Consider the following 27,261-nt stretch of genomic DNA (forward strand, 5'->3'; position numbering starts at 1 on the left):
ATCTCTAATCTACTTTATTCAAGGTAACCTGCTTTATCTGTACTCTGAATTTAACTAGTTAGTTAAATTAAAATGAGCCAATTGTTTTTTTTCTAAATCCAACAGCATTTTTGGTCACATTTATTTACTGATACCAGATTTTATTTCTAGATTTAAATGAAAATGAAGTTAAATTCTCAAACTGGCATGTGGGATTTGAACTCTTATCCCTTGGATTATGAGTTTATTCATGCAACAGTAGACAAGATTAAAAAACACAACATATTACCTTTGCAGAAAAATAATGCAGAATGGCCACAAAACAGCATTGTGGTTACATATAACATACCCGAGTTTCAGCCATTAACTTTTTCAATGCCGAAGGCTGCTTATATTCCAATCAGAAGGAAGAGTAACTATATAATTAGCAGGTTGTTCATTACAAATTAGCATGCAAAACTTTAAGCACTGCAATGGCAAAAGCCAGTGTGCTTAAACCAAGTTGTCCACTATAAAGCACTAGCAGAATCAATATCGTAAAGCCATGGGAGAAATTAAGAGTTGGCTACAGTACCTCACGTTTCCAGACAGCCTGTGTTTCAGTGCTAACCGGACAAACATAACAGCCACAGCAGAATATTTTTGGCCCTCTAGTATCAGAGGAAGGAGTGAGGCGGAACAAATCAAAAATAAGTTTTCATCTGATGCCATAATTATGAGTTGATTCAGTTGAAATGGAGACAATTCCTTCCACTCTGCAACTTACAAGTGTGAAATTGCAGGGTCAAGCCTCCCTCAGTATATTATATTAATTGATATCCAACCTACTGTGGCAGTAGTTACCCAGAAATCCATTTCTTCCTGCGTTTACCAGGCCTTGGCCGACTAAACAAAAATTGACATTAGTGATTATTAATGGCATGTTGGTTAATGCAGGACAAGTAACCTGATGCTGTTCTCCCCTGATGCATGCCCCTCCCTGATAAATATCTTTAAATACACAAAGGCAGCAATACTATAAACTCACTTTTAAGTTCAACAGGAAACTGGCTGCATCACAAGATCCACAGTTGTGCAAGGAAAACAAAATGCTTTGGAGGGGGATGAAAGAACATGGAAATTTGTAAAGAAAATGACTGGCTGGGTGCCCAAACAAATAGGAGCCTTCAAAATGTTACACTTTGCTTCCTTCACAACATGAAGATAGCAGAATTTCCTGAACTGACACAGCATTTAAACACAAAGTAGCCATGTCAAACTGATAAACAAATTCATAGTTAGATTAATTTAAGGTGAGAAACCTCAGAAGGATATGTTTATTGTATGTTTGGGCATTTCTTGGGAGCTCCCACAATGAACTCATCGAGGCAGGCTACTTCCAATTAAAAATTCATTGAAATGATAAGGAGACACCATACAGTGCAGATGTCACCCGAGATGACTGGATGAAGTCTCTTGGCTTCGGTGGCTGTAAGAATCTGCAAAGGGAAAATTAGAAGCCAGTTCCTTGTGCATCCACCCGCTTGATACAGAATATCACCTAAATTATTTACACATTCCACATCTCCAGCGCTGAGGAGAAAAAAAAACTTAATATGTTTACAGAATGAACAAGCATTTCCCAACTTCCGCATTAAAGACAGTGAAAGAAAACAAAGAAAAACATGAAGTATATGTTTAGACGGCAAGTATACATTGTCCAAGTGCAAAGTCAGACTGCAAGATGTTCATTGAATGCCAATGCTCAATGCTCTTAAAAAAAACTCAAAATTTCTTAATTCTGCTCAAGTTTATAAAGAAAATATTATGCCAAAAGCATGAAATTTTATTAAATACAATCAGAACAGGTTATTGACCAGTTAGAAAATTTAATCGAAAGTTGAAAAATTCTTGAGGAATGTTTGATATTTGTGCCGAAACTATGCATCCCTCATTTATTCTGCAGAGCGAAGAGTTCTGGCCAGATTACAGATTCTCAATTCCTGAGGATACGCAGTGCCAGTTACAGTTCCCATAAAGTGAAAAGTACAGCAAAAAAACATTTGCAGCATTCCATTTTCTATCCCCACACACTGCACAAACCACTACCAAACTATAAAAAAGGCCTGTGGACCATTTTTAATCCTCTGCACTACTCATTCTTTCAGATTGGATTTCTTTAATTATATAGGTGGTGTAACTGGTTTACAAAATTGTATGGCCTTTGGTCAATACTTCATAATACAATGACTAAATACTCCTCCTACAGTTTACTTTTAACAGAATGAGGTGGATAAGGAAGAAGCTTCACAGTCTGGCTTCAATTCCAATCTTGGGCGGCTGTCTATGTAGAGTTTGCATATTCTCCCCATGTCGGAATGGGTTTCCTCCAGGTGCTCCGGTTTTCTCCCACAGTTCAAAGATGTGTAGTTTATACGGATTGGCCATGCTAAATTGCCCCTTGGTGTCCAAAGGTGTATAGGTTAGATGAATTAGCCGTGGTAAATACGTGGGGTTACAGGGATAGGAGGGGGAGGGTTGAGAAAGATGCTCTTTTGGAGACTCAGTGCAGACTCGATGGGTTGAATGGCCTCCTACTGCATGTTAGGGAATTTATGGACTTAATTACTCTACAAGGGAATCATGGAGAAACCTCAGGCTGCAGATCAAGCCAAATTGACACTGCAAGTTTCAATTCAGCTAGAATCTAATTTTAGACCAAATCTTACAACATGCCACAGACATTTTTCTTGATTTAATTATTGCAGGTACACGTTTCCATGAATCAGTTTACAACCTGCTCCACGTAGCTACCCAGATGTGATACAACCTTGGGCTGTTTCCAGGATCAAAGGTTTTTTAATAAATCAATTATTACAATTCCTATTAGAGACCAATGACTTTTAAAAAAGATACTTGAATTTCCAGTGAACAAAGAAATTGCATGGCAGGATTTCAAATCAAGTCTTTTACTGCAACAAACAAGCTAACAGCAACGTTAACAAAACATTACTTAGGAGGCAATGAATGTTCCAAAGAAAAAGGAATCCCTCAAGTATTTTAACACAACTGATAATCCCACAACACACACTTCAACAGCACCCTCTCTGCAGAATTGTAGGTCTTTTCAGCAAACAGTCCAAAGTCATTCCACGTTTCCAACAGGTTCACTTATCCCGATTTCACTGAGCTGCAACTCACTCAGTCTTCTGAATCCCAAACCGACCTCCAGCTGCACTGGTGGCTAACACTGAACAGCTGTTTCCCTGTTGCTTGCAGCTGCTTCAACCCATGGCACCACCCCCAGACTAACCCCATTCCTGTTCAAAGTCTGCATTAACAAGAACAGCTGCTTCTGCCTTTATTGTCAGGTGTAAAACCTGGCATGTACATTTTAGCACATGCACTTGACCTGGGCTCCTGGTAACCAAGCCATACGGCCTGTTGCTGGGCAGAATCCATAGATCACGAGACTCATTATTCCCTTTCAGCTTAGGGAAACACTTTTTAAAAAAAATCTTACAAAACCTCAGGATCGTATACAAACCTTAATTATGAAGCTGATGCTTAGCTAACATGTTCAGGTGCAACCACCACCAGGACAATTTGTGGGTTTACCCTCACTCCAAAACAGGAATATCTCTAATATGGACATCAGCGTTGACTTGAGGTAGCACTATCTAAAGTCAGTGTTATGAGCCCCTCTTTCTCCACCTTCAAAAAGGCAAGACTAACTGTGTAAATGATAATAAGTCCTATTCAAATGCAGCATCTGAATGTACTTACTGACTCTGTTGGTGCAGGGTTAGTGCAAACCCTGCACATGGGGCTACCTATAGTCACTGTTTGCACTAAAACGCAGCAGCAGATTCACCACAAAATGAACACTGATGCAGGTGGAAAGATTATTTATTTGACGAGAGAGATAATGTTTTTCAAACTAAAATAGTTAAGAGTATTGTTGAAACCAATAATTCACAAGGGGAAACCAGAAGCAATGCGCAGAGTTTGACTTGTGTTGGAAACAAAAACACAAACATCAGTGCCCATTGCATATCCCTTCCAGAGAAATAATCAACTTCTCTCACAACTGCCAGCCTCAAAATTCCATTTGCATACCTGTAACTGAAATCTAAATCAATTTTAAAATGTTAGCTGGTAGAGAGTTCAAGGCTGTAATTCAATTTTGCATAGTCATAAATCCATCTTTGTTGTGGTTTAATAAATCCACAAGAATCCTGCCCGCCAAAATAAATCCCTGCAAAATATTCCTGCACAGCAACATGCCCAATGGCATTTACTCACAGGTCTCCTGTGTGTGTTTTAAGGTCCAACATGCAAGTCACGCATAACCCGTACCTTTTAGTTATGGCCAATTCCAGTCTGTACAAGCAACAAATGACAGTTTCAACTGTCCAGTTTTAATAAAAGGAACAGACATTTATTTATGCAGAAATAAAGTGGAATTCAACAACAGTTCGTCTTCCAAAATTCAACCACTAAATGATTATGCTTCATCCCCACCACCCCACTGTTCTCAAGTAATGAATGTTAGGGTTTCTGATAGTGATTTATTTCAGGTGATTTTGTGCCACTCAGTGACAGATGCAATTAAAAGATACACAGAGGTTACTTTTCATGGGCACATATCATTAGTCCATCACACAAGCAGTTATTGCAAGCTGCTGCAGAGACATGCAAGGGATGGAAAGAATGTTGAGTGATTTCTCATGAAGTTCACATCCCTACCAACAGGCCAAGAAATCTACTATAAATAAACTTATACAAATATTCAAGTGCTTGAAGATCAAATGCTTGTCAAAGCTGGAATAGAAAGCTCAAGTCAGCTTCTATAATACAGGTACACAAAACTATAGAGGAAGTTGACATTATTGCCAAAAATAGGTATTACTTAACTTTTAAATAAAACCTACATCTCGGTAATTGGCAGCAGCACGGTTTGAAGTCACATCAGTATAAAACACTGGAAATATTCTGCCACATTGTGTGGGATCTTTCATTTACTGCGCGCTCAGTAGGAGGAATGGAAAATGTATGCAACACAGAAGCCACCCCCAATCATTCCTTCTCCCCCGCCCACTATTCTTTTGCATATTCTTCAGAGCCTCAAGTGATAAGGAAGAAACATACATTCTAGCCAATTTAGATCAGCTTTCATCTGGAAAGTAACATTGGGCTTTGCTCACGTCTTACTTTCACCAAAGTACTTCTGGCCTGAAATCAGTTTTCAGCTTCATTGAAAATCCCAAATACTCCAATCAGTGGAATTGGAGAAATGCATTACAATCAATCAATTATTATTGGTGTGAAGGGACAATTACAATGTAAAAGCAAGAATAATTTGGCAACAGCAACAAAAAGAGATAAGTAACCATATTGTTTGGGTGGATGTGCAGATGGGGGAATATTGGATTGGGTACCAAGATAACTTCCTACTCGTTGTTAAAGAGGAAATATCCCATGACATTAATTGAATAGGGAGAAAAATAAACCTTGGTTAGCATTCTACACCCTGGATTTTCACACTGAACAAAGACCATAGGTGCTCGATAAATGTAAAAAAACGACCAAATCTGTACAACAGTTGCAAAAGTCTGATACCAATTCAATTAAATAGAAAAACAACCAACTCAAATCACAACACTCAGTTGGCACAACAGTGACCAGTCTTGCCATTTGAGGAAATATTTAAGTAAGTTGGAATTTAGGACCTCAAGTTGTCATCTTTTAGAACTTGGACTGCAATTTCAATTCAGAGTCCATGAACTTCTCTCTAAGATTTGCCTTGTGCATGAAAGGCCTTGGCTCAGTGGCTGCTTATTCATGCCAGTCAGACAGTTGTGTGTCCAAGCCCCACTCCACAGGCCCGAACACATTACTTGGGCTGCTACTTTAGTACTGAGGGGAGTATTGGAGGTGATGAAATGTTAAACCAAATCCCCATGTTATGCAGAGATCACATGGCACTATTCAAAGAACTGGGTGTTCTTGGGGTTCTAGCCAATATTTATTCTGCAATTAATATCAGGAAGGTAGAATATCTAGTATAAAAGGGAAAACATTGAGTACTGAGTATGCTGTGATGTGTAGTGAGTGCCAGTGAGGTCAAGAAAGGAAATAATTAAATGCTTTGACCGTGAAAAGAATTAACTTATCAAGTTTGTAAAGCACATTTTATTATAGAAAAATCCACAGCATGTTATGACCCAAGAACAGATGCTCAAAAGGAGAAGGCAGCATTAATAATAAACAAAAGTTTGATCGAAGAGATGGATTTTTAAACAAGGTCTTACAAAAGGTAGATGTAAACGCAATGGGTTTTTAGGGAGGGAATTAGAAACATAAAAAATAGGGGCAGGAGTAGGTTATTTGGTTCTCTGAGCCTGCTCTACCATTCAATAGGAGCATGGCTGATCCTCCATCACAATGCCATACTCCTGCATTCTTCCCAAAGCCCTCGATGCCGAGAGTCTAGAATCCCCAAGTGTGTGCCTTGGTGGCTGAAGGTACAGTAAACCTGATAGGCCAAAAAGGAGGGAACAATAGGAACAGCAGAGACTATAAAAGGAGTTTTAAAACAATTTGAATTTCAAATTCAGGACTAGGAACTAATTTCATTAGTTAGGACAGGGTGAACTAGACAGGATACAATCTGTGTCTTGGATAACACGACTTCTTTTTGGAATTGAAAGTTACATGATGAGATAACAACCAAGGCAGTGTTACAGCAATGCCTACACAGATGCCAAAAGTATGCACGAAGATCTTGGCAGTAGTAGATTAGCCGAGGGACTGCAGGTAATAGTATGTGAGCAGAATTAAGCTGTCTTTGTAATGGGGGAGGGAAGAGGCTGCTGAAAACTCAGATTGGCGTTCAATAGGATGCAGACGTTGAGAATGCCTTTTTCTCTGCCCAAAACAGCGATAGAGTTTGCAGCTGGGGTCAAAGAGGATTGCTGTGGTCTTCCAGTACTGGTTGGACAAGCTGTAGATTTTTCCACGACTGGATGTCAGAAAGCAATCTGACAACATAGAGGCAATGGAGGGGTGGGTATCACCATGCATTCATGGAAGTCCACATGTCTGTATAAATGTCCAAGGATTCACCAAAATAGTCACATCACTATTTCCAACAAGATATTCGCAGAGTTCTACTTCTTAGCCAGTTCCAACTTATCAATAAAAGTGACCGTAATCAGCAAGCCACTCCTTCACACACAGGTTATGGAGTTGATATCCATTATATTTGCATGACTGGAAAGATTGAACCAAATATTTGGATGCATCTGCAAAAGATTTTCGGAGGAGGAAGTGTATTTTGTGTACTTTAGTTCCCACCAGCCACTTTACATGACTGAGAATACTAGGTACAGCTGCAGATTTTTCATGACAAGTACATGACCTCTATTCGGATATGACTTCTTATAAGACATAAGTGGGGAAATTGGGGAAAAATAGAAAAGACTGAAAACAAAAAAAGTTTAGTCAGCATCTGTGGAAAGTGCAGTTAAGTTTACATTTCAGGTACAGACCCATCTGCTGCTCTCTTCACAGTTGACTGGCTGTCTGAGCTCTAACCTCGTTTTGTTTCATATTTCTAGCAATTGCATTTTCTTTTTCAGTTGTTTTTTAAGGTGGAGTTAGTGTTTCTTCGTGAAAACTGAACCCAATACATTAAAATGATGAAAGCTAAATGCAAGAGGAACTCAATTTGCTTAAAATATCTTGGGAGGTGTGGTCTTCAGTAAAGATCTTGGAAAGCTTTGAACTCCACCCCCCTTTGCCTTTTTGAAGTTATTACACAGCTTTTCAAACAAAGAGAGGAGCTGACAAATACGACTAATTGTACAACACCTGCTGAAACACTGACTGAAGCACAGGGCCCAGAGCTACAGGTGCTGCAATGTGCACAGGCCAACACTAAAAGCCATCTGTGAAATCAACATCAGGAACTGGTACTGAGGTACTTGATAAGATGCAAGGCTAAAACAAAACTCTCGAATTGCTGCTGCGAAACTGAAGAGAGGCTCTATTCTGGTATGCTGAACTCTAACAAAGCCCTCACTGTGCATACTTTTACAGCAGCAAGCTGCAAATATAAAACTGGGATCCAAAGAAGGTTTTCATCCTCTGGTGCATCCAGGCAACAAGAATACCAATAAGGAACATCTGCAACCTCCAAAATCACCATGGTACCATCTGTTCATTATCTTGGACACGTCAAGTTTCTGCTCATGCTTTTTCTTTGAACTGCACTATGAATGCCCCTTTATAGTTAGCACGACAACAAGTGTTGAAAAAAATTTAACAGCTTGGAACAGGCGAATTATCAGGGGAGTTACTGAGTTTGCAACAGGGTGAAGCAGCTTAATTAGCACATATGGTGAATGAGGTTAATTTGGGTCCTTCACAGGTCCATCTCACTACAGCCCAGTTCCCCATATGAGATCATTTCTTATTGTACGTTTCCTGTTGACTCATCAAGTTAAATCATTAACTGGGTCTCAGGAGTCTAGAGCCAATTGCTCCCTGACTGCTCCCCTAATTAAAACTTTAAGTTGGATGTGAACTAAAGGGACAACAGGAGGAAACTAAAACAATAAATAGAAAACAGTAGTGTGTGGTAGGGGAGAAACAGAAACCACAGACTGTTTTGTCACAAGCACTTCCTCATACCCTGGGACTAAAGCACAAAATTTCCCCTTGAAATGTCGTGTTCAAAGGTTTGTAGCATTTCCCACTCTCAAAACTTCCTTATATACACTTCCCAATACTTAGCCATGCAATACAGGCCTTATCAATAAACAGGTATTATCTACACAAACATTGCAACATAAAATTTCCCAGTGTCCAGGTGGCTATACATTTACATATGGACTCAGGTCCATATTATTGAGGTGCAGGATGACAGATTTAATCCACATTTCTATTGATTTGCACACATCTGTATTTATAAAAAAGGCATTAGTGCTAAAAACAGTTGTTTTCATATCACCACAACCACAGAATTCAAACATTGCCTGGACTTTGACAGCCATACGACCCTTAAATTACAGGTAGGACATGCGCCAACTCAGAGACAGCCTTAACTCTCAATCATGTACATTCCAGACAGTTTTGGAACATCAGTCTAGTTGGCGTTTTTCCTCATCTGGATACATTTGGTAGCCATCACAAAATTCTCCATGAATCACCATTTTGAATTACACAAGATGACATGCATTGCAATGACCCAACAGTGAGTTTGTAAAAGTCTAGCTGTCCAACTAAACACCCAATCCAAGTTATTTAATCCTGTTGTTGAAGCAATAAACTACCCTGTTGATATTTTGAATTTCAGTAGCTCTGATGCACCGTCTACACGCACAGTACAGGTGAGATGTCATAGGAAACAGAGCACACATGATGTAATGAGGATATTGTTAATAGATTAAAGAACAAATTGTATTCTTGGAGACGTGAAAGTTGAAACTGTTGAAAATGCAAATTACAGTCATCAGAGTCCGAAGAAAGAAAAGCAGGTTAAGGTTTTGGTCAAAGAGTTTATGTAATAACTGGAGTCTCAGTTCTAACTCTGTTTGCTATGTCCACAGACAAACCTACATATTCTGTCTTTCATCACAACTGTACAAGCTGGAAGCTAATGAAACAGCTCATAGCTCAGCCATGTAACTGAAACTTCCACAATTATGCAGTAGCAGTGGGACTGGGGAGGGGGTTAGGAATACAATTCCACTAGTTCAGCGTGCTTTAGTTGTTTTACCCTTGATTTTATTGTAAGCTTTGACGGAGACGGTTTTGTGTTGTTTTCACCAATCGTAAGCAGACAGAAGGCAATGGGATGGCTGGATGGAAAGTGGATTCATACAGATTCCAAACAGGAGCAGTGGCCAATCCAGATCATGAATCATTACCTACCCCCTACTGCATGATGAGATAAAGAGGAGTCAATGGTGTCTTTTTTAAAAAACAGGCAGTAGATAAACGTAGCACATCCAAATCCCAACACCCAGCGAGTAAACTACAGTCTGGAATGCATGGGATCAAGTCATTCTGGGATCGCAGAGTCCTTTTGATTATAGAATGTTTTAGTCGAAGTAGGGAAGGAGGTAGAAGAGGGGGAGGGGTAGCATTATTGGTCAGAGATTGTATCACAGTGTCAGAGAGGAGGTTTGATGAGGACTTATCTGTTGAGGTAGTATGGGCGGAGATTAGAAATAGGAGAGGAGAGGTCACCCTGTTGGGAGTCTTTTATAGACCTCCTAAAAGTTCTAGAGAGGTTGAGGAAAGGATTGCGGAGTCAATCCTGCTTAGGAGTGAAAGTAATAGGGCAATTGTTATGGGGGATTTTAACTTGACTAATATTGACTGGAATTGTTATAGCTCTAGCTCGTTAGAGGGGTCAGTTTTTGTTCAAAGCGTGCAGGAAGGTTTTTTGACTCAGTATGTAGACAGGCCAACTAGAGGTGAGGCTATATTGGATCTGGTGCTGGGAAATGAGCCAGACCAGGTGCTAGACTTGGAAGTTGGTGTGCATTTTGGTGATAGTGACCACAATTCGGTTACGTTCACCTTAGTGATGGAAAGGGATAGGCATGAACCTCGGGCCAATGGTTTTAGCTGGGGGAAGGGTAATTATGAGGCTATTAGGAGAGAATTAGGAAACATAGGTTGGACTAGGAGATTACAGGGACTGGGAACGTCCGACATGTGGAGTTTTTTCAAGGAGCAGCTACTGCGAGTCTGTGATAGGTATGTCCCTGTCAGGCAAGGAGGAATTGGTAGGGCTAGGGAACCGTGGTGCACCAAAAAAGTTTCTTTGTTGGTTAAAAAGAAAAAGGAGGCTTATGTTCGGATGAGACGTGAGCACTCGGGTAGTGCACTAGAAAGCTTTAGATTGGCTAAGAGGGAGTTGAAGAGCGAGCTTAGAAGGGCTAAAAGGGGACATGAGAAGACTTTGGCGGATAGGGTTAAAGAGAATCCTAAGGCGTTCTATAGGTATGTCAAGAACAGAAGGTTAGTTAGGGCAAGTTTAGGGCCAGTTATAGATGGCAGAGGGAAGTTATGTGTGGAACCGGAGGAGATTGGTGAAGCATTGAACCAATATTTCTCTTCGGTGTTCACGCAAGGGGACATGAATATAGCTGAGGAGGACACTGGGTTGCAAGGGAGTAGAATAGACAGTATTACAGTTGATAAGGAGGATGTGCAGGATATTCTGGAGGGTCTGAAAATAGATAAATCCCCTGGTCCGGATGGGATTTATCCAAGGATTCTCTGGGAGGCAAGAGAAGTGATTGCAGAGCCTCTGGCTCTGATCTTCAGGTCGTCGTTGGCCTCTGGTATAGTACCAGAAGATTGGAGGTTAGCGAATGTTGTCCCATTGTTTAAGAAGGGGAACAGAGACTTCCCCGGGAATTATAGACCGGTGAGTCTCACTTCTGTTGTCGGCAAGATGTTGGAAAAAATTATAAGGGATAGGATTTATAGTTATTTGGAGAGTAATGAATTGATAGGTGATAGTCAGCATGGTTTTGTGGCAGGTAGGTCGTGCCTTACTAACCTTATTGAGTTTTTTGAGAAAGTGACCAAGGAGGTGGATGGGGGCAAGGCAGTGGACGTGGTATATATGGATTTTAGTAAGGCGTTTGATAAGGTTCACCATGGTAGGCTTCTGCAGAAAATGCAGATGTATGGGATTGGGGGTGATCTAGGAAATTGGATCAGGAATTGGCTAGCGGATAGGAAACAGAGGGTGGTGGTTGATAGTAAATATTCATCATGGAGTGCGGTTACAAGTGGTGTACCTCAGGGATCTGTTTTGGGGCCACTGCTGTTTGTAATATTTATTAATGATCTGGATGAGGGTATAGTTGGGTGGATTAGCAAATTTGCTGATGACACCAAAGTCGGTGGTGTGGTAGACAGTGAGGAAGGGTGTCGTAGTTTGCAGGAAGACTTAGACAGGTTGCAAAGTTGGGCCGAGAGGTGGCGGATGGAGTTTAATGCGGAGAAGTGTGAGGTAATTCACTTTGGTAGGAATAACAGATGTGTTGAGTATAGGGCTAACGGGAGGACTTTGAATAGTGTGGAGGAGCAGAGGGATCTAGGTGTATGTGTGCATAGATCCCTGAAAGTTGGGAATCAAGTAGATAAGGTTGTTAAGAAGGCATATGGTGTCTTGGCGTTTATTGGTAGGGGGATTGAATTTAGGAGTCGTAGCGTTATGTTGCAACTGTACACAACTCTGGTGCGGCCGCACTTGGAGTACTGTGTGCAGTTCTGGTCCCCACATTACAGGAAGGATGTGGAGGCTTTGGAGAGGGTGCAGAGGAGGTTTACCAGGATGTTGCCTGGTATGGAGGGGAGATCCTATGAGGAGAGGCTGAGGGATTTGGGATTGTTTTCGCTGGAAAGGCGGCGGCTAAGAGGGGATCTTATTGAAACATATAAGATGATTAGAGGTTTAGATAGGGTGGATAGTGATAGCCTTTTTCCTCTGATGGAGAAATCCAGCACGAGGGGGCATGGCTTTAAATTGAGGGGGGGTAGTTATAGAACCGATGTCAGGGGTAGGTTCTTTACCCAGAGGGTGGTGAGGGATTGGAATGCCCTGCCAGCATCAGTAGTAAATGCGCCTAGTTTGGGGGCGTTTAAGAGATCCGTAGATAGGTTCATGGACGAAAAGAAATTGGTTTAGGTTGGAGGGTCACAGTTTTTTTTTTTTTTAACTGGTCGGTGCAACATCGTGGGCCGAAGGGCCTGTTCTGCGCTGTAATGTTCTATGTTCTATGTTCTATAGAATGACAACAGAATGTCTAACCCAGTGGTGCGCAACCTGCAGCCCATCAGGATTCTGAGTGCAGCCTGCAAGACATTTTGTTGACCGTAGCTACATCCAGAGTTGCCAGATTTTGCTCGTTTCCATCCACGTAGTTCTTTTTCTACCAGTATGACTAAAGTGATATGCAAGTAAAGCAAGGGCACATGAAGTGAGGTGCATGCTGATTCCACACAACACTACGAGAGCTGTGTGCTCCCTCTCCATCCAAAGCACAAATATTTATTTTTACCATTTAAGGTTGACGGCAACTCTACTATTATGAATGATTAAGCATTTTCTATAACTCGGTGAAATATTTGACTTGCACTAAATGTATTCAATCTTATTCATGGTTAGTGAACACGCCCAATTTCAATCTTGTGGCCCACTGAGATGACCCACTCACTAGACTCAAGTTGCCCATCATTGGTCTAACCACGAGAGTGAAAAGCAGAAAACGCTACAGATATAACAATTTATCTGAAACATTAAACAGTGATAAAACTGCAGTAATAAAAATTGTTTTACTTATCCGATTATTGAATGTTTCCACTCCCAAGGACAGTATTCAAATGATGCTGATGACATTAAAGGAATGACATGACAACACTTCATAGGCTGTTACTTCTCAGAATCAAACAACTATTGAGAGCTTTCATTTTGGGGGTCGTCCAAAGTCAGCTGCCTCATACCAATCAAATTAGCTCATAATGTCTCTTCCACAGTCAAGCCCTCAATCTTTTCCTCACTGAATTGTTAGCTGGTGAGCAGAAACAAACACAAGGCTGCATTGTACAGATAAAGCCTCAGTATTCACCAAGTGACAAAGCAATCTACAGTCAGGTAAATTATTGCTCATCTGGTCCTTGTGCCCAAAGTGAATATTTCAGGATCAATCACAAAATCAAGTTTTTACACTCAATAGGTCTGTAAGGACGGGCTCACATCCAAAGACTTGAACTTTGTTACTAAAAAGTTGATTCCATTTAACCTCAAAGCCAAGGTTTTTTTTCTAAACAAAACTGTACTTGTATGGAAAGCCTATGCCACACATTGCCAAAATGTTATCACAAGGACATCTATTAAGTTCAATGTTTGAGTAGGGATGCGATCACAATTTTTAATAAAATTCCTTTGAACTGTGAAAGCAACTGCCTATTTGTTGGGACTGATCGTCTTCATACCTGGTACTGCAGCAACAATGAAATCATACATACATTGCTCAAGTGTGTGGTCAGGAGAACATGTATAAATTTCATTGCCAATGCAATGCTCAGTATGTAGGCCATGCATTCCAGCAATTGGTTGTTCAAAGGACACAGCATGTTCCTTTTGTTGTTCATAGTGGGCAGAGTACAGACCATACTCAACCAGCCTGCAAAACCCAACATGTATCAGATATGATTCTGCAGTTGAGCAGCACTTACTGAAAATCCTGTGTGCGCTAATAGTTACACTAACAACCAAGTCAAGATAATCAAATAGAGTTCGTAACATGGCTCATTTATGCTTTTTAAAAATTCGTGCGCGAGATGCAGGTGTTGCTGGCTGATCGAGTCAACCACATTGCTAGACGAGTCACATGTAAGCCAGACCAGGTAAGGATGGCAGATTTCCTTCCCGAATTAGTGAACAAGGTGGGTTTTTAATTCCATATTTATATTGAATTCAAATTCTACCATCTGCCATTGTGGGATTAATACCCAGGTCCCCAGAACATTACCTTAGGTTTCTGGATTACTAGCACAGTGGCAATACCACTACACCACTGCCTCCCCCTTGCTGGAAATAACATGGAATATGTTCAACTGTGGCCTTCTTTTGAATAACCTTCGAACCTGGGGAACCTATAATTTTCTGTTGCTTCTACGTGGCAATACCTTGACCAGAGTCAACTGGCCAACTAATCTTACTCTGAAGTATAAATTCTGATCATTTGAAATGTTGCGTTTGTTCTAATGAGTGCAAGATGAAAAGCTTCAGCAACAGTATCTCTTCTAAACACAGGAGGGAGAAAGGAATAGGGTTCTTTGTGGGCACTCATGTGGAGTGTAAACACCAGCATGGCTCCATATATTTTATGTAACATGAAAACACACTATTCTTGGTCATATAGCCCCAATCCTTTATTTGTCAGAGTCAAAATCCTGGATTTCCCTATCCACTTTTGAGCAAGTGCAAGAACTTCAGCCAAAGGAGACACTCATCTCCTCAGAGTATCCAAGGTCATTCAGAGAATCCCTGCACAGTATAGAAGGCGGCCAGACTTCCATCAAGTCTGTAGCAGCTCTGCAAAAGAGCATCCCACCCAGGCCCAACCCTGTTCCTTCCCTGCCATCCCGCACATTTACCATGGCTAATCCACATAACATACACATCTTTCGACACTAAGGCACAATCCACCTAATAAGTGCAGCTTTGGCAGTATAGCCCGCATGGAGAACAAACAGAAAGAAACATTGACATCATCCTACATTGTAATTGCTCCCTGTAGGCATCACAGAAAAGCAGCTCAACATCATCAGAAGCAGATGAAATCAGTCCTGGCATACTGCAAAAAGCATTGCCCTAAAACTGGCAAATCTAGCTAACATTTCAAACAAATCTCTTGGAAGTTGTAATCACTGCTCAAGTTCAGATTCAGAGTAGCATCAAGTAAAGAGGCAACAGTTCTCCCGTGTATTTAAGAGTAAACAGCGCAGCGTTTTGAGCAATAAGACGCACCCACATGCACACAATTTCACTCCGATTAATCTGAAGTTTTGTTTTTTTTCAAATTAAGCTATTTCAGCATAGAAGCTGGGTTCTTCAGCTGAGAAAAAAGGGAAATTAAAAAAGGAACAGGCAGCAATCAATTCTCTCAAAAATGATTTATAGACTTTGCTTCAAAAGCACAGGATGGCATATAATTCCATCCAAATCTCCACTTTAATTCATTAGACACTTGCCTACGCCATTTTAAAGCATTGACCACATATTAGACAAGGAATTCAACAATGCCAATTGTATTCCAATGGCGTCAATAAAATGAACACACTATCCTATCTTCAATCAATACAGCATTAAGATAGGACAAACAAAGCACTGTTCAGCTTTTAAATGCAACAGTGACAATCAAGCCCTTTAGCAAAAGTCATAAAATGTATTGGAACACCATGAGTTAAACACAGAACAGGGCAAAATATCACAACCCCACTATTAACATGATAAATTCAACACAAGATTAAGCGCATTGCTGATTTGATTTGTCACATGTATTAACATAGCGAAAAGTATTGTTTCTTGGACGCTATACAGACAAAACATACCGTTCATAGAGAAGGAAATGAGAGAGTGCAGAATGTATTGTTACAGTCAGAGCTAGGGTGGAAAGATCAACTTAATGCAAGGTAAGTCCATTAAAAAGTCTGACAGCAGCAGGGAAGAAACTGTTCTTGAGTCGGTTGTTACATGACATCAGTTGTATTTAGAAACACCAATACTGAAAGTCAGGTTTGACTTTTAGTCAAAGTATAAATGGCTAAGCTTTCAATATTTCTTTCCAAATGTGAACATCCAAGATTGTTACAATTCCCAAGAAAGCATTTTTATAAGAGGTTGAAGCAAACACTATTCTTTCACCTGGTTTAGAAGAGTTGACAGTAAATAAAGAAGCCAACTTGTAAAAACAGTTTCAACATAGCCTCTGTCATCAATAAGGGTTAAACAGGGCTACTGAATAATGGCATCCATCTGTTTTGTGATATAAAAATTGATGGTTTTCTCGTAGTGCAATTGGATTTCCAAGTTTAAAGAAAATCGTGAACATGTCAAATAACCGAAGGTTTCTTTAATTTTAAGAATCCTTTCAAAGAAGATCTTCCAAATTAAGAATTGAAATTTATTTCCATTCAGGGAGAAGTTTAGTTATCATGGCAAGAGTTAAAAAGAAACAGGAGCTGGCACGTGACTAGGAATGCAGGACAACTGAAGCGTCCATGGAATGCTCAAACAATGTCACAAAGAGAAGCAGGAATGTAAATGAAGATTTGACTGTTTAAGGAATTATTTCTGGACAAACGAGGCCAAAAGCTTATTAGTACACGGACATATACAGAATCATACAATATGGTATCTGGTACAGTATGCTGTTTAACAAACGGAGCATGCGAGAAAGGAAATGCTGGACTGAAAAGATGCAAACACCAAACGGAGATGTTGCATTAACTGGAGTCCAGCTAAAGCTGTCTCACTGATATAATTTTGCAGACCTCTATCAGGTCTCCAGTGAAATTATGAGAGCCATAGACACGGTGGATAGTCAGAGACTTTTTCCTAGAATGGAAGTGTCAATTACAGATTCAAGGTGAGAGGGGGAAAGTTTAAGGGAGATGTGCGGGGGAAGTTTTTCATGCAGATAGTGGTGGGTGCCTGGAACGCACTGCCAGAGGTGGTGGAAGTAGGCACATTAGTAGCATTTAAGAGGCATCTGGATGGGTACATGAATAGGGAGGGAATAGAGGGATACGGACTGAGTAAGGGCAGAATGGATTTTTTAAAAAATTTTGTTTGGGCATCATGATCAGCACAGACTTGGAGGGCTGAAGGACCTGTCCCTCTGCTGTACTTTTCTTTGCTCTTTGGACTCACACTTGTAACACATAATAGTTATGAAAGTCACAAATGCAGCTCAAAGTTTCCAAGTTTGCTTGTACTCATCATTGGTGGCTTCTTTGGCTTGAGTACATCTGAAGAATGGTGCATAGTCGCATAACCAAGGACTTTTTGTCTATTGAGGTGGCTGGAGCCAACTGACCAGTGGGATGCTAAAAACTATGCTTCAAGAATACTTGCAATTGTGACATGAAGGCCGTGAACATATTTATCACCATATCTGGGAGTCACGAGCTGACAACTTCTGTGGGCTGGCATGCGCCACCACCACGACCAGTGGCTACAGCAGCTTGGCAACAGACACCAACTCCCCATAACAACACAAGGAAGCTTCATGCGCAGCACTTGTGGCAGAACCTGCCTCTCGAGGTCTGGCCTCTTCAACCATCAGCAAAGCAGTGCCAAATGAAGACATCCCATCTGAAACGAATCGTCTGCTGCACCTTTTGTAGATGGAAGGATGTCAACAACAAATAGCTGCAACAATGTTATCTATGCCTGCTCACAGTTTTGAACAAATATTAGAAGAGTGCACCACTATACGGTTTCAGAAAATCTACCAAGTCCGAATTCAATAATTTCCAACCAATCTTACAGTTTACCCAGGTTGCTAGCAGAGTTTTTAAATTCATATAAATCAGAGCAGTTTAATGTCAGCCAACTTCAAGAAGCTGACAATGACATTGTGCTTTAACCTGATGGTTAATTAGCCCTACAACACATCATTGTTAAGTTATTCTACTCTTCAACACCCATCAACTTTCATAGGGGAGACAATGGTATTGTTATTGGATAGTGTAAGGGGAAAATACAAGGAGAACACACTTTAAAATGGCTGCCTGGCACATAAAGAGTTAACTGGGAAAGGAGCCAAAAAGCAGACACCGGCTCCCACTTATCAGAAATCACTTAAATCAAAACTTAACAGACATGCCATTTCTAATCACAGACAGTGACTCATAGTAAACAAACACCTCAGGAAGCCAAGCCAAGGGTCGAGATATCTTTTAAGATATGGAAAACCCAAAACAAAGGGAATAGATTAGCCATAGAAAGAGCAGGAAATATGAATGCGAGGAAACCAATTAACACCTGTATGAGCCGAAACCAACCACTGATAGATACAGACATCAGGAAATGTACCCATTCATAAGAACAATACTATGTTAAATGTCTATATCTGTTTGTACCTGCCTAAACGATGTGATAATGTTCAAATCACCGGTCCATTCATTGTGTAAAAAGTATAAAGATGGACCACTCCCGACATTCTAGCGAGAAAAGGTATTCTACTAACTTGTGCCTTGTCTCCCGGAGCTCCGTTAAATAAATCGTATTTTCTGAATCTCGAAGTCTGACTACTAGTGGATTTTTCCCACAACAGATAGCAATCCAGTGACCCATGGCAATGCTCTGGACACTCAAATTCGAATCCCACCATGGCAGATGGTGACATTTGAATTTAATAAAATCTGGAATTTAAAGAAATCGAATGATAACCATGAAACCATTATAGATTGTCGCAAAAACCCATTTGCTTCACTCATGAAAGAAATCTGCCACACTTACCTGGTCTGGCCAACATGCGACTCCAGATCCACAGCAAAGTGAGTGACTCATAAATGCTCTCTGAAATGGCATTTCAGTTGAAGGGATGGGCAATATATGTCAGCCCAGTCAGCGATGCCCACATCCGATAAATTTTTTAAAATCTACCAGTTCCTTGTGCCAAAGCAATTTGTTTTGCAAATCCCATTCCCCCCTCCCCCCTGCCCCACCAGAAAACTTTATGAACTATTCATATCCGGGTTCACCCTCAGTTCCTTTGGCTCTGCAGATGTATTGCACACCTTCCACTCCAATATGGTAGTTCAGTCTTTCAGCAATTATATTCTGAAGCAATTTCAGCATTTCTGCAGTATTAGTTAACACTGATCTTGTCATTAGATATAGAGAAGTCAGAAAATGTGAACCTTGTCGCTGTAGATCCATAAAATAAAACTTCCAGTTAATTGAGATGCAACCTCAGATCAGGAGGGAAAGACAGGGTCAAAATGATATCACTGAACTAGTAATCTAGAGGCCCTGGTTAATGGTTTGGGTACATGGGTCAAATCCCTTGATGGCATCTGGTAGAATTTAAGTTCAATTACTTAATAAATTCAATTAATTCACAAAAAAAAATCTATAATTGAAAGCTAGCCTCGATTATGCTGATTACAGAAGTGCAGTAAAACGGGAAGGAAATCTCCCAACCTATATGTCGACTGAAATGCCCGAGCAAAGCACTTAGTTCAAGTGTAATTAGTGCTGGACTCTTAGTGCTGGCCTGGCCAGCGACACTCATCCCATGAAAGAATTTTTAAAAGGTCATAAATTTCTGTTTCACTGAGTTCAATGTGTATTCTTCTTTGAAACGTAAATACGCATACAATTTAAAATCTCAGAAGGAAACACTGGGATTGTGGAAACGTCAGCACAGATGAGAACAAAGAACAATACAGCACAGGAACAGGCCCTTCGGCCCTCCAAGCCTGTGCCGCTCCCCGGTCCAAACTAAACCATTCTTTTGTATCCCTCCATTCCCACTGTTCATGTGGCTATCTAGATAAGTCTTAAACGTTCCCAGGGTGTCCGCCTCCACCACCTTGCCTGGCAGTGCAGTCCAGGCCCCCACCACCTGTGTAAAATACGTCCTTCTGATATCCATGTTAAACCTCCCCGCCCCCCCCCCCCTCAAACTTCCGACCCGGGAAAAAGCTTCCCACCTTTCACCCTATCTATGCCTTTCATAATTTTATACACCTCTATTAGATCACCCCTCATCCTCCATCTTTCCAGTGAGAACAACCCCAGTTTACCCAATCTCTCCTCATAACTAAGCCCTTCCATACCAGGCAACATCCTGGCAAACCTCCTCTGCACTCTCTCTAAAGCCTCCACGTCCTTCTGGTAGTGTGGCGACCAGAACTGGGCGCAGTACTCCAAATGCTGCTGAACCAACGTTCTATACAACTGCAACATCAAACCCCAACTTTTATACTCTATGCCCCGTCCTATAAAGGCAAGCATGCCATATGCCTTATTCACTACCTTCTCCACGTGTGACATCACCTTCAAGGATCTGTGGACTTGCACACCCAGGTCGCTCTGCATATCTACACCCTTTATGGTTCTGCCATTTATCGTATAGCTCCCCCCCTACGTTAGTTCTACCAAAATGCATCACTTCGCATTTATCTGGATTGAACTCCATCTGCCATTTCTTCACCCAAATTTCCAGCCTAGCTATATCCTTCTGTAGCCTCTGACAATGTTGCTCACTATCTGCAAGTCCAGCCATTTTCGTGTCGTCCGCAAACTTACTGATCACCCCAGTTACACCTTCTTCCAGATCGTACAGCAAATAATATTCATTAAAAAAAAAAATAAGGTACCTTGCACAAATTGTGATGTTTTCTTAGACAGAAACCATGAAATAATATGAGAATTTTCTCCAGTCCCTGTGCCAACAGTACGTTACCACTCATCGTGAGCGAGATCCAATTCTATATTGCCGAAATTCATATTAATTTGCACAAGTGATGCGCAGGTTAGGTAGATTTGCCATGCTAAATTGTCCCTTCGTGTCAGGGGGATTAGCAAGGTTAGGCTACAGGGATAGGGCCTGGGTGGGATAGTCAGTGCTGGCTCAATGGGCCAAATGGCTTCTTTCTGCAGTGTAGGGATTCTATGATTCTATTTTTTTATTGGAGCTTTGATTCAAAGAATGCATGCAGTTAGTTGTAGATTCTGGTACAAAATGCCAAAAGTTTCATATCCCTTCTTTTGCATCCCAATTTAACTGGGTCAGGCAAGATACAGAAGGCACAGTAAACAACAAATATGGAAGACAGAAATTCTTGTAAAAAAGACCTTTTAAAATATCCTCCTGATCCTTTGCAGATTCATACTTTACCCACTGTTTTGAACAATTCAAAATCAGGCAGACTAAAGAACACAACTCAAATGCTTACAAACTAAGGTTAATCTTTTACAAACTGCCCCAAAACATTCATTGCAGTATCTAAACGTTACACTATCCATTTCCATTTTGTGACTTTGCATGCATGCTTTGTAACTTCTGTGCCACCAACTACAGTCTCCCCCCACATTAGCCAAAATGTTTGATATGCATTTTCTCCACCTGGAACAAAAAGTGAATTTTCTTTCCACTACCACACCTTCCCCCCAGTTGGATTCCTCACTTAATTTGAAACTCACTTCTACAAAGCAACTGAAGCTGGTAACTAGCAATAACACCAATAAATGAGAAATGCTGGATCTTTAAATTCAACTAAAACTTTTTTTTTTTAAAAAAGAGATCTCAATCAAGGATCAAAAGGGGAGATATAGACGGTATATTGTAGAAGGTTTATCCTTCAGACAGGCTTCTCGGAGTTCAAATATTTCTTATGCACACACTGGTAACTCAAAACTCAGAAGGGGCACATTCACAAAAATGAAGGCGAGAGTGTGAAAGCACAATAAAAAAAATGCAGTGTTCACATCACAGGAATCAAATGATAGGGTATTGCATTTGAAAATGTAACACCTTGGAATAAGTATTAATTAACAAATAAGTTTTATCTTAAAAAAAAAGGGCTGAACAAATACTGGCAGATGCCAAATATGAAATGGGCCAGGCTCGGATGTCTCCTGCATCCGTCAACACTCAAATGTACTAGAAGTGCGTTCATACAAGAGTTGTGCTCCAAATGCCTGTAACCAAATGTAACCCAACAATAAATTTAATGGAATTCATCAAGGTCCATGAATGATCAGAGAGTATTACCAGATCTTTCTAGCCAGTTTATCTTTTGTTCCATATTGGGAATGTGCCATTAGTATTGGTGTTACATAATACAAAAAGAGACTTAAATGAATTTGCCAAAGCACAAGGTCATGGAGACATGCTATTGCTGTTCAATGAACCGTACTACTATTTTACTCAGACATTGGAGATGATCTTCAGGTGTGACACAAGAGCTTAAATTTGAGGTGATCACAAAAAGAATCAAAGGAAAGGCTGGAAGAAGTCACTTTACAGAGGTATGCTGGAATATACAAATGACTGCTGCAACCACTATTGAAGCAGAACTTAAGAGCTGGAGGATAAGAAATAGTAATGATCACAGAATGACTTGGAGTGCGAGGTCAAACTAAATGGCTTATGGGGAACAAAGGACAAGCACAGACTTCCTGAGGCTGAATGCTGCACAGAAAGCAGCCAACATTCTATGATCAGCATCTGAAAAGAGAAGTCACTTCCCAAAATATTGTCCTGTTTACAGGTGTTGCCAGGCCTGCTATGCATTAATGGTTTGTTTTTATTGCAAATTTCCAACCTGTTTGTTGTGACTTTAAGAAAAGAAGTCTCAGTATCTTGCACACTGCATGGCCTTGGGTGGGAGAGGATTAAACCGAAAAGCCAAAAGTTAACTTCTAGTCATGTGGCAACAAGTGCTTCAAACATCTGCTTAGACTGATTCACCATGGTCAAAAATAAAATACACTGTTGATCTTTCAAGATACCAATGCATAACAAATCTGCTCAAATTCTTAAAACCACTGGCATAAAGTTGCAGTTCCGTGGATGTAACAGGATTCCCAGTGAAGGAATGAGGGGAAAACTGTTCTGTGAAGGACAATACAGACATTTCAAGGATGCCATTGAGCAGAAGTTTGTAATATATAACAAAATTGATGAGTTGGAGAAACTGACACATTGTAACACTTGAAATGTCGCAATGTTTTGAGGGTTAGAACAAAGGGGATACAGTTTAAAACAGGGGAAGAAAGACTAACCAACCTTCCACTTTTGAAAAATACATAAACCCCTAGCATTCTCAGAAATCACAAATTGGTCACAGCACAGGAGAACATTCAATTCATCCCGTCTGTGCTGGCACTCTGCAAGTCCAATCACACAGTGCCAATCCCCCACAGCCCAGCAAAAGTCACTAACTAAGCCCCCACCACACTTCCAGGCAGCAGATTCCACATCCTAACCACTTGTTTTGTTAAACAATGTTTTTCATCATATCACTATAGCTTCTTTTGTCAGTCAGAACAGTTTCACCAATTGGAACAATTTCTCCCAATCTGCTGTTCATGATTTTAGAAACCTCTTTCAAATCTCCCCTCACCTCTTCTTGAAGGAGAACAGCCCCAACTTCTCACCCAACTGAAGTTCCTCATTCCTGGAACCATTCTCATGGTTTAATATTTTCTGCACCTTTACTAATGCCTTCACATCGTTCCTGAAACTGTGGTGCTATAAAGGTTCGCAATATTCCAGTCAAACCCAAACCAATGTTGTATACAGGTGCACTATAAAAAGTATTGTTTCTGGTTACATCACAGTTTTTTGATTTGATTTATCATTGTCACATGTATTAGTATACAGTGAAAAGTATTGTTTCTTGCACGCTAAACAGACAAAGCATGCCATTCATAGAGAAGGAAGCGAGTGTGCAGAATGTAGTGTTACAGTCATATCTAGGATGTAGAGAAAGATCAACTTAATGCAAGGTAGGTCCATTCAAATGTCTGATGGCAGCAGGGAAAGAAGCTGTTCTTGAGTCAGTTGGTACATGATCTCAGACTTTTGTATCTTTTTCCCAACAGAAGAAGGAGGAAGAGAGTATGTCTGGGGTGCATGGGGTCCTTGATTATGCTGGCTGCTTTGCCAAGGCAGCAGGAAGTGTAGACAGAGTCAATGGATGAGAGGCTGGTTTGCGTGATGGATTGGGCTACATTCATGACCTTTGGTATGGCTTCTGCTCTGTCCAAGACTGCAAGAGTCGTGAACAATGCCCAGTCCATCACGCAAACCAGCCTCCCATCCATTGACTCTGTTTACACTTCCCAATGCCTCAGAAAAGCAGCCAGCCTAATCACAGACTCCACACACCCTGGACATTCTCTCTTCCATGTTCTTCCATCAGGAAAAAGATACAAAAGTCTGAGGTCACATTGCAACCGACCCAAGAGCAGCTTCTTCCCTGCTGCCATCAGACTTTTGATGTGGAGATGCTGGTGTACTGGAGTGGACAAGATGAAAGGTCACACGACACCAGATTAGACTATAACCTGGTGTTGTGTAACCTCTCGTCAGACTTTCGAATGGACCTACCACATATTAAGTTGATCTTTCTCTACACCCTAGCTACGAATGTCTCTACACCCTAGCTATGAATGTAACACTACATTCTGCACCCTCTCCTTTCCTTCATCGTGTACGGTACGCTTTGTCTGTATAGCGTGCAAGAAACAATACTTTTCACTGTATACTAATACATGTGACAATAATAAATCAAATTTGTGTTTTTAAACACTATTAACAAAGCCCAGGGTCACCTTTGCTTTAACCAGACTCATCCTACCACCTTCAAATGATTTGTGCACATATACCCCAGGTCCCTCTGCTCCTGCCTGCCCCGAAGTTGTATCCTTTTTATTTTATTCACGTGTGAATCACTTCAAAATTCTGAATTAATTTCATCTGCCACTTGTCCACCCATTCCACCAACCTACATTGTTTTACGTTCAACATTATCCTCTTAACCGTGTACAATGCTTCCAAATTGTGCATCGTTTACAAATTTTGACGTTGTGCCCTGTACATCAAACATCAGTATGAAGGACCACACAATAAACCTTCCTGCAGTTGCAAAAGCAACAGCTCATCATTACCATTTCCTGTCACTTAGCACCATGGATACAAAATTGGCTCTTTCCCTTTTATTCCATGAGCTCTAACTTTTCTCACAAACATGTTGTGTGGCACTTCACCAAATGCCTGTGGAAGTCCATGTGTACCGTATCTACTGCATTACCATCTGCCCTCTTACCTCATCAAAAAGCTCAAGCAAGTTAACTGCAATGTGACTTCAACACTCCAGTGCTGGCTCTCCTTCATAATCTACATTCAGCCAAATGACCTAATTTTGTTCCAAATTATCATTTCTAAATTTTTCAGTGAATCCCTAGTGCAGAAGGAGGCCATTCGGCCCATCGAGTCTGCATTAACTCTGACAGAGCATCTCACCCAGGTCCTATCCATATACCCCACATATTTATCCCACTAATCTCGCTAACCTACACACCTTGAGATACTAAGGGCCAATGCAGCAGAGCCAATCCACCCAAACTGTACATGTTTGGACTGTAGGAGCAAACCACATTTGGAGAATGTGCAAATTCCATACAGTCACTCAATGCCAGAATTGAACCCGGGTCCCTGGCGCTGTGAGGCAACAGTGCTAATCACTTTAGCACATTTGAATCAAAAAAATTAAAACCCAAGAACGTTTATTCAGCAGTCATTAAGAATCCATCATATTGATGCATTAAACCTTTTCACAGAGAAGAAAATGAGAACTGAAAATCTCTCAGCACTGAACTCAAAAAGCTGACTGAAGCTTTTCAAGGTTTCGGAGCTAGTCCCCCTCTCCCAGTTACATAACCCATTGAACGAGTGCTCACCACTGTGCCGGATCAGGCAAGATTTCAATATAATTCAATTTCAACAGTATGTTTGTGATAGGACAGCGGCCGTAAATATATTAACTGACAACCACCAATATAAAAATGTTTACATATGAAAATATTTATGAAATAATAAACTTGCCCCGACTAGTTTAAGGACGTGTAAAACGATATTCGACTGAAAGAAAGGTTTTGCAGAATTCTTTCCATCAGGTGACTCGACCCAAAGGCAACAGACAGGAAAAAACAAACCCCCACGGGCAATCCTGCTCATCGGTAAACTATAATTTCAAAAATTGCCAGTGAAACATTGCAGTTTTTCCACATCCCACACAAATCTCGGCTTGTGTTTGCCAGCGAGACATTCAAAGCGCGGACAAAAACCCGGACTAATGATTTGTTTTTCGATGTGAGGGGGGGGGGGGGGGGAATAACATTTCAGTGCAATTTCGAAATGAACGCTGAGAGCAATTTACAATCCATTCCGAGAGACAGAAATACAGCCACACAGCTTAAATTGTGAATTAATAAGAGAGAAACCGAACTAGATAACTTTAAGAAGCTGGCTTCGGATAAGTAGGGGGGAAAAAAACAGCTCCCCTGCACAGCGCCAATTGCCGAAGAGTTAAACCGCTACGAAGATCAGGACGCAAACGATCATAAACACAAGAGCCGCGCCAGCACTTTACCTTACACAGGGCGCTTACTAATGGTAATGAACAAATTATCTCTACTGCTTCTATCTGATGAAAGACTATCAAAAATCCTAGCCCAATACCTGCAACACAGACTCCAGAACTTTGCACTATTCCATGCATTGTCCAAGAGTCACTTAAAGTTAAAACGCGCAGGACGCAGCCCACATCCCCGCGTGCTAAGTGGTAGGTGGCGGACTTGCAGCGCTAGAGACACTGGGGAGTGGGGAGGTGAGCATCTTCTATTAATAAACAAATAATTGGGAGCGCTGCTGCCACTCACCTCAGAACCCAGCACAGCACCAAGCCGCCATCTTCCAGCAAATGTCCGGTATCCACAAAGGGGGCCGTCACTTCCGGGAATCAGGTCGAGGCTTCGAATGGGGGGGTGTTTGCGCGTTTAAATCCTCGCTAGAGGCGAAGGGAGTTGTGTGGAGCGGGACTCCTGCCGAGTGGCGGCGGCCGCCGCTCCGCTGGGTGGAACGTTGTGTAGTGTGGCGTTCGGTGAGAACAATTGCCGATGGAACGCTGGGGGACGCGACGTTCCGAAATCGAATGCCGCGACTCACGCACAGCTCT

The 27,261-nt window shown here is 41.1% G+C and overlaps 1 protein-coding gene across 1 annotated transcript in view; it reads right to left on the reverse strand.

Annotated features, from left to right (window-relative positions):
- Window positions 1–27,017, reverse strand: part of pik3c2a (phosphatidylinositol-4-phosphate 3-kinase, catalytic subunit type 2 alpha) — a 120,788-nt gene extending 93,771 nt beyond the window's left edge. Inside the window, exon 1 of the mRNA XM_078220761.1 lies at window positions 26,966–27,017. The gene's annotated coding sequence lies outside the window, so the exon portion shown is untranslated. The remainder of the gene's footprint in view (window positions 1–26,965) is intronic.
- Between the last annotated feature and the right edge of the window lie 244 nt (window positions 27,018–27,261).

The sequence above is a fragment of the Mustelus asterias genome, chromosome 9 (genome assembly GCF_964213995.1).
Source record: "Mustelus asterias chromosome 9, sMusAst1.hap1.1, whole genome shotgun sequence".
NCBI lineage: Eukaryota > Metazoa > Chordata > Chondrichthyes > Carcharhiniformes > Triakidae > Mustelus > Mustelus asterias.